This window comes from Pteropus alecto, unplaced genomic scaffold (genome assembly GCF_000325575.1).
Source record: "Pteropus alecto unplaced genomic scaffold, ASM32557v1 scaffold403, whole genome shotgun sequence".
Lineage (NCBI taxonomy): Eukaryota > Metazoa > Chordata > Mammalia > Chiroptera > Pteropodidae > Pteropus > Pteropus alecto.
In genome coordinates, this window is record NW_006434097.1 from 474,679 (window position 1) to 483,840 (window position 9,162).

Sequence of the window (9,162 nt, forward strand, 5' to 3'; positions counted from 1 at the left end):
ACCTTTGCCGTGTCCCAAAAGTTTTGATATGTTGTTCTAACATTATCATTCATTTCTATGTATCTCTTGATCATTTTTTATATCTTCTCTGACCCAGTTATCCTTCAGCTGGATGTTGTTTAATCTCCATGTGTTTGTGGTCCTTCCCGCTTTCTTTTTACAGTTGATCTCTAGCTTCCAAACATTATGATCAGAGAATATGTTTTGTATGATTTCAACCCTTTAATGTTTGTTGAGGCCTCTTTGTGTCTCAGTATGTTGTCAATCCTGAGAATGTTTCATGTGCACTAGAAAAGAATGTACAAGCAGCTGTTTTGGGATGAAAGTCTCTGTAAATGTCAATTATGTCCAGTTGGTCTAATGTGTCACGTAAAAATGTTATTTCCTTATCGATTTTCTGTTCGGATGATCTGTTCGTATCCGACAGTGGGGTATTTAGGTCCCCTACTACAATAGTGTTTTGGTCTGTTTCTCCCTTTAGTTCTGTTAGTAATTTCTTTACATATTTTGAGGCTACCTGATTGTGAGCATAGATATTAATAAGTGTTATGTCTTCTTGGTGCATGATTCCCCTTATCATTAGGAAGTATCCCTCAGTATCTTTCTTTACCTTTTTTATTTTGAAGTCTATTTTGTCTGATATTATTACCACTACTCCTACTTTTCTCTGAATGCCACTTGCTTGAAATATCATTTTCCACCCTTTCCCTTTGAGTTTCTATTGTCTTTGGAACTGAGATGTGTCTCCAGAAGTCAAAATATGGTTAGGTTTTGTTTCTTTTATCCAATCTGCAACTCTGTGCTTTATCATTGGTGAGTTCAGTCCATTTACATTTAGGGTGATTTTTGAAATATGAGTTTTTCTTATAGCCATTTTATATTTTGCTTTCTGGTAGCTCAGCATTTCGATTGCTTCCTTGTGTTTGTCTGTCTCTTTTTTGTATTTTGTGGTTTTTCTTTTGGCTTTTCTTGTTTTATGTTATATACTTCAGCTCTGAGTCTTTGGCATGTGGTTACCATTATGAATATGTATAGAATAGTTATCTATATCTATCTATCTATCTATCTATCTATCTATCTATCTATCTATCTATCTATCTATCTATCTACAGTCATCTCTTTACTTCTGTTCATGCCTTGTCTCCATTTCCCTTTGCAAATTTGGTCTTTGAGTCCTCCCCTTTCAGTCATTATTGTCTTAATTTGTTCCTATGTATGCTGAATGTTCATTCTATCTTGCTATAGCAAATCTCTTCTTATTGTTTAATCTTATAATGCCCTATTCTTAGTAAGGGTTGTGCTCCTCTGCTTCTATCGTCTGCCAGTTGTCTTCTTTCTAATTATGTATATATATATAAAAAAAATATATTTTATCATTTTGCTTTAGGTGAGCTGAGGCCTTTCAGTATTTCCTGTAGTGCAGGCCTCATAATGGAGAATTCCCTCAATGTTTGTGTATCTGGAAAGGTCTTTATCTTTGTCATATCTAAAGAAGAGCTTAGCTGGATACATTATTCTTGGCTGGTAGTTTCTTTTTCTTTCTTTCTTTCTTTCTTTTTTTTAAATAGTTTACATATTTGAATCCACTACTTTCTGGCTTGTAAAGTTTGTGATGAGAAGTCCAGCAATAATCTAATGGGTTTTCCTTTATAGGTTACTATCTCTTCTCCCTGTTCAAGCCCTGAAAATTCTTTCTTTGTCATTGATTTTTGATAATTTTAATACAATGTGTCTTGGAGAATACTTTTTTGGATTGAGATAATTAGGTGTTCTGTTGACTTCTTGAATTCCAAGCTCCAGCTCATTCCTTAGATTTGGGACGTTCTCGTCAAATATTTGTTTGAAAATGCTTTTTAATCCCTGCTGCTTTTCCTCCCCTTCGAACATGCCCATTATTTTTGTTTACTCTCCTGATGGTGTCAGCTAGTTCTTGTATTTCTCTTTCATTATTTTTCATTCTTCAGTTTCTCTCTTCTTCTTTCTGGTTTATTTCTAGGTTTCTGTCTTCGATATCACTGATGCTTTCCTCCATTGAGTTGACTCTATTTCCCAAGCTTACTATTTCATTTTTCATCTCCTGCAGTGTGTTCTTCATCTCCAGAAGTTCTATTTGTTTCATTTTGAAGGTTTCAATATCCTTGCTAAAGAACTCATTTTATTCATCTGGTTGTTTTTTCAATTTCAGAAATTTTTGATATGAATTGTCTTGGATCTCATTGAGTTTTTTTGTTTTTGTTCTTTTGGTTTTTTTGTTTGTTTGTTTGTTTTTTGTTTTTTTTGTTTTTTTTTTTTGTTTTTCAGAAGTAATATGCTGAATTCTTTGTCATTTAAGTCACATATTCCTATGTCTGTAAGCTTATTTTATGGAGATTTTTCTCTTTCTTTCTGAGATGCTTTGCCACTTTGGTTGTTCATGTTGTTTAATGGACTATTTCACCACCTGGGCACTAATGGAAATGTATTCTGCTTTTTTTTCCAGAAATAAGATTTATTATATAAAGGTCTCTCTTTAGCTTGTTGCAAAGAAGGCATTTTTCTTTTGGTTTCCAGTAGGTGGCATTTAAGCCTCTTGGATCCCTACTTTACCTAAAGTCTTAATAATACCTTTTTTTTCCCATTATATATATTCAATTACGCTCGTTACCCTCAGTCTCAGTCCCTGTTAGTGTTAGTAGCAGTTTCAGTAGTGTTGCTCAGATTCCCCTGGGGCTTTTAGGTGTTAGGTCTCAGAGGATATGGGGAGAGGGGCCCTCTGGTTTGGGGGATGGGGGCTGCAGCTCAGCCTTCCGTTTTGCAGCCACAGCTGGTAATAATCAACTGTTATTTATCTGCCATCCCTGCTTCTGTACTATCCCCACTTTCTTGCTTTCTGCCCTGAACCCTGGGCACTGTTGTGGGCTGCATGGAGCTCACAGCTCTGTCAGGCAAGGCTATTCAGCAAATCTGCTGCACCTTCAACCCTCTGCCTTCTCCTGCAGGGAGCTCCATCTGCGAGAGTCAGCTTCTTGGTTTTCCCCAGTCTTCCGCCTGACTCCTATAGTTCTGACCTGTGGTAGCTCTTATGCACAGATCCCATGCTCAGATATGCTAGGGTGTTGATTGGGTGTTTTTTTGTTGCGTTTTAGATGTTCAGCTTATTGTTGTTTCAAGGGGAGAGATCTGGGGATGTCACTCCCAATTCTCTCATTTTATTTATAGGAAATATGAGGTCCAGGAAGAGATAATGCTTTGTGAAATATATAAACCAGAATTAGAATGCTATTCTCATGCCTCCTTGATTAGAAATACATGCTGTCTTGTTTGAGTATAATTAACACTTGTGGATAGTTAAGGTTCTTTTAAGTTATTTTTGCAGTACTAGCTATGTTGATTGCAGTAAATAGTTTAAATGTTAATGTCAAGATCACAGAGCAAACAGAATGTCTCAGTAGTTCATCCATCTCCATTTGTTTAAGCAGGACTTTATTGAGCTATCGCTGACAATTTTTTGCCATAACCTTAGTAAGACAATGTAAATTCAAAAACAAACAAATGAAAAACAAACAAAAAATCCTTTTATATTAGCAATCATTCAGCAAAGCTTTTTGAATACATTTAATGGGTGATACATTGTATCAGGTCTGTTACATTGCTGAATAAATCCCCATCTTTCTCATGAGGGGCTTTCATGTTATTTCAATGCCTAGAAGAAGGAAATCGTTCTGGATAGGATAAAGAGGGGAGGAGCATGTTGAAAAGAAAAAGAAAGATTACTTTGAGCTATTTAATATTTGTCAAAATTTAGGAGCCAGTGCTTGGAACATAGGCAATCAATAAGTATGTGTTGTATGAGTAAAGTACTTCTATGTGCCTTATTTTCATCATTTCTAAAATGGGAATAAGAGTATTTACATTGCTCTGTTGTGATGAGAGAATAAAATAGGAGAACATATATGTGCAAGAACTTTTGAAGTTATTGACAAAATCTAACTTTGAAGCCAATTGGCTTTCTTTTCTAAAAATGTATTTATTTATTCAATAAATATCTGTTGAGCTATTTCTGTGTTCCAGTGGCGTCCTAGAGGATAAATGTAAAAACTAGCCTTTAATCTTTGAGAAACTTATAGTCAAATTAATTAACAGACCTGTTAAAAAAGGATTTTAGCAGTGTATTTATTAGTGAAGACTGAGGTAGAGAGGAAGGAGGTGGAGTAGTTCAAATGACCTTAGGTTCTTTCTATAGCAGAGAGAGTTGATGATAATTAGGGTCATTATCTGTAGACTTTGTGTAAGTTAGAGCATGATGATGTGGCATATAATGTAGAGCAAATGTAAAAGAATACAGGATAAAACACAGAATTGCTGCCCTGTGGGCTGCTAGAAGTGGCTGCATTTTCTTCAGGGAATAAAGGACTCATATTATTCTATGAGAAAAAAAGTTTTTAATTGGGATTGTATTTTGATAATCTAGTGGTCTGAATTAATGTAAGCCCAGGTCTGTCAATCAGACCAAGTGACAATTTGGGATAATTATAGAAACATTGGGCTGGGAGTCAGGAGATCTGGCTGGGTTGTCATTCCATCTCTGTCATATACTTAATGTATAACCATGAAAAGTCACCATTTTTTAGCCTCGATTTCCTTATAAATAATTATGATTCCTTATCAACGAAGAATTAGTTATGATTACTATAGTCCTTTGCACTTCTTATTCAAATGAGACATTTGAATTATTGTTCTCAGCTCTATATTTTTTAAAACTTCTGATGTCTATCATTATGATGATGAGAAGAGTAAAAGAATATTTCCAGCTGATAAATGCATTGTTTCTATTTTAAAATGTGCCCACATTTGAAAACGATTCAATGGACACATGAATAATCTTGTTAACTGTGAATGTTTTTATTCTATTACTAAATATTTTTCATTATAAAGAAGAATGCCTTCATTCATGACTCTGCATCTTTATTAAGTCATTATTAAAATGGAAAATGTGAAATGACTGAGAAGCTATTTTCTTGAAATCATGAGGCTTGGCAAGAAGGTTGATATATAGAGATGATCAATAATAAAGATATTATAATACTCTATTTTTTTCTCTTTTGCAAGATTTCACCTCTATAGTAAGATGCCCACAGTTGTACCTGAAAGCTGCCTCTTGATATTTGTAGGTCTCATTATGGGAGAATTAATTTACAGTTTAAATGACAAATCTTCACCAGTCATGGACAGCGATATATTTTTTTTCTATATTTACTTCCACCAATCATCCTTGATGCAGAATATTTTATGCCCAGTCAGCCGTTTTTTGAAAACATAAGGATCATTTTGTTGTATGCTGTAGTTGGAACCATGTGGAATGCGTTTGGGATAGGCCTTTCCCTCTAGGGCATATGTCAAGTGAAATACTTCAAATTCAAGATGTGTCATTGCTCCATAACCTCTGGTTTGGTAGTTTGATTGCTACAGTAAACCCTGTGTCTGTACTCTCTTATTTGAAGAAATTCATGTGAATGAAAAGCTTCATATTTTGGTGTTTGGAAAATCCTTCCTTAATGATGCTGTTACTGTTATAAGTATCCCAGATATGAACTTTATATGTATTGCCTTAGGTTCCCTTATGCTCATTCCTGAATTTAAATAACAAATGAATTTTGGTTTAGCCATAATTAAGCAATTTAGTCATAGGAGTAAGTTTATAAATTGAGCAAATATGATTTACTGGTCATTAATATGTTTCAAAAAATGTCAGTGCTTCCTTGATACTATATTAATCTTCCTCCAATTTATTAAGCAAAAACTGGGCTAAACCTTCTGGAGGCCACAGTCTTTCCAGTCATATCAGATAAGAATATCTTAACCATAAAGTATATCTTCGCAGTCTGTCACATAATTTTCAAATAGAATCAGACATAGTTTAGCATAAATCTGTAGAAATATCTGCTGATATAAGGAAGCTTTCTAGTAACTCATGTTAGAAAGAAATGAGTTGGAGGACCTCAAAGTTGAGAAACTTCAAATTAGAAGGACACATAGGTCATAATTTGAAAATTCTCTGATTGATACATTCACTTTTTTTTTTGTATACAAGTGCTCTATAAGCTGTTTAAATCTTTCTGTGAAATGCCATCTATCAAACCAGTGGGTATTTTGGCTGGGATAGGAAATTATTTTTTGGTTGGAATAGGAGGCATTTTTAATGGGCTCCTATCTGGCACAGTCACTGCTTTTACCATGTGCTTTACCAAGACCATCCAGGTTATCGAACCTCTCTTTGTCTTCTTATATAGTTACGTCTTTACCTGACAGCTGAAACGTTCCATTTCTCAGGGACTGTGGCGTAAGTATCAGGACAAGTCTTTGCTTTAGGGTTTTTTTTTTTTTTTTTTTGGAATTGAATTTATTTTTATTGAATTTGTTTTTCCACTAGAAATCTAAGAAATTACATCTCCTAGATATGGGAGGAGGACCTTCCTTTTATGTTTTTTTTTTGTTGTTTGTTTGTTTTGTTTTAGGATTCCCTGTTACTTCTAATGGAGTCACTTAGTCATAGCACTGCAAGTATTATTGTGGCCAACCTTATGGGCTTCCTGTAGAGATTAAATGGCTATATCCCAACTATCTTTCTTGTGTTGGGTGTGGGAGTCAGTATGACTCCTTAATTGCAATAGGAAAATGCTGAGAATTTGGCATAGGGCTACCTAGGGCAGTTCTTTACTTTTATAGTAGAGAATCATTCTCCTACCAAATTAATGTATGTGAGTGAAATAGGGTAATTAGATAGCACATCATATAAATGAGCTTGACATGAGTTCTTCATGTATAGATGAACTTTCTCCCATAACAATTAAGTATTTTTTATGACTTCTTTGTAACTCATATGCTGTTTTTTCCATTATCCACCACTGACATTTAATCAGTGATGATAATACCTCATGTCTAATAATAAGCTCATAAGTCTAAATGTCCACATTGAAGCTAAACAATATTCATATCTAAATGCTTTTGTATTAGAATTTAGACCATCCCATTTTATGTTTTTAAAAGAAATAATTACATGCATTTTTCAAGTGTTGCAGGTTTTTGATAACAAGAAAAAATCGATTTTCTAAAACATTTTTTAAAATTTTTAGTTGGTTTTCAACATATAATTTAACATTTATATTTCTTAAGATGTGATTGCCACAATAATTTTAGTGACTATATGTAACCCTACAAAGTTATGATAACAATATTGACCATTTTCCCTATGCAGTGAAATACATACCCATGACTTATTATTATTACTATTATTTTTTATAACTGGAAGTTTCCACCTCTAATTCATCTTTAGCTTTTCCACCTAACTCCCCATCCTCTCCCTCTGTTAACCATCAGTTTGTTCCCTGTATCTCTGAGTCTGTTTCTGTTTTGTTTTTTATTTCATTTGTTTAATTTTTTTTTAGATTCCACATGTAAGGGAAATCGTATGTTATTTGTCTTTCTCTGTCTGGCATATTTCAGTTAACATAATACCCTATAAGTCCATCATGTTGTCACAAATGGCAATGCTTTATTCTGTTCTATGTCTGAGTAATAGTCCATTGCATATGTACATATACCACTTCTTCTTCATCTATTCCTCTTTTGAGGGATGCCTAGGTTACTTCCATATTTTGGCTGTTGTTAATAATGCTGCAATGAACATAGGGGTATGTGTATCTTTTTGAAGTAGTATTTTTGTTTTCTTTGGATAAATGCACAGAAATGGAATTGCTGGGTCATATGATAGATCTACATTAAGTTTTCTGAGGACTCTCCATATAGTTTTTCATAGTGGCTGCAACAATTTACAATCCCACCAACAGTACATGAAGATTCTCAACAACAGTGCACAAGGATTCTCTTTTCTCCACATTCTTGTCAACACATGTTATTTGCTGACTTTTTGATAATAACCATTCTGACTGCTGTGAGCTGGTATTTCATTGTGGTTTTGATTTGCAATTCCCTGATAATTAGTGATGTTGCATATCTTTTCATATGTCTGTTGGCCATCTGTGTGTCTTCTTTTGAGAAATGTCTGTTCAGGTCCTGTGCCTATTTTTAAACTGAATTGTTTGTTTTTTAGATGTTCAATTGCATGAATTCTTTAAATATTTTGAATAATAACCCTTTATCAGATATATCACTTATAAATATCTTCTCCTATTCAGTAGGTTTTCTTTTCATTTTGTTGATGGTTTCCTTAACCATACAAAGCTTTTTAAGTTTGTTAAAGTTCCATTTCTCTTTTGCTTTCATTGCCTGGGCCTAAGGAGACTTAAAATCCAGAAAAAAAATATATTGCTAAGATTGATCAAAGAGTTTTCTGCCTGTTTTCTTCTAAGATTTTTGTGGTTTTATATTTAAATGTGGTTTTACATTTTGTGGGGCTTACATTTAAATCGTTGATTGATTTTCAGTTTATTCTTGTATATGTTTTAACAAATATTTGAAAAGATGCTCAACATCACAAGCTATTAGGGAAATGCAAATCAAAACCACAATATGATACCATCTCACACCTGTTAGAATAGCTATAACCAATAGGACAATTAATAACAAATGTTGGAGAAGATGTGGAGAAAAAGGAACCCTCAAACACTACTGGTGAGATTGCAAATTAGTACAGCCACTATGGAAAAAAGTATGGAGGTTCCTCAAAAAACTAAGAATTGATCTACCATATTATCCAGCAATCCCTCTACTGGATATTTACCCCAAAGACTTGAAAACCCATATCCGAAAAGATAGCAGCATTATTCACGGTGGCCAGGACATGGAAGCACCCAAAGTGTCCTACAGTAGATGATTGGATAAAGAAGCTGTGGTACATATATACAATGGAATATTACTCAGCCATAAGAAGAGATGAAATACTGGTATTTGAGACAACATGGCTAGACCTCGAGATAATTATGCTAAGCGAAATAAGCCAGACAGAAAAAGTTGAAAATCACATGATATCACTTATATGTGTGATATAAACCTAAAAGCAACAAATGGACAGGACAAACAAACAGAGACTCATGGACACGGACTATAAACTAGAGGTTACCAGAGGGTAGGGGATGGGAGAAGCGGGGAGGTAGACTGGGTAAATGGGGTCATATATGTGGTGACAGAAAGAAATCTAACTATGGAAGATAAACTGAAAATCAA

General features: G+C 34.2%; 1 pseudogene; it reads left to right on the plus strand.

Moving 5' to 3' along the window:
• Window positions 1-375: 375 nt before the first annotated feature.
• Window positions 376-9,162, plus strand: part of LOC102885655 — a 41,715-nt pseudogene continuing 32,928 nt past the window's right edge.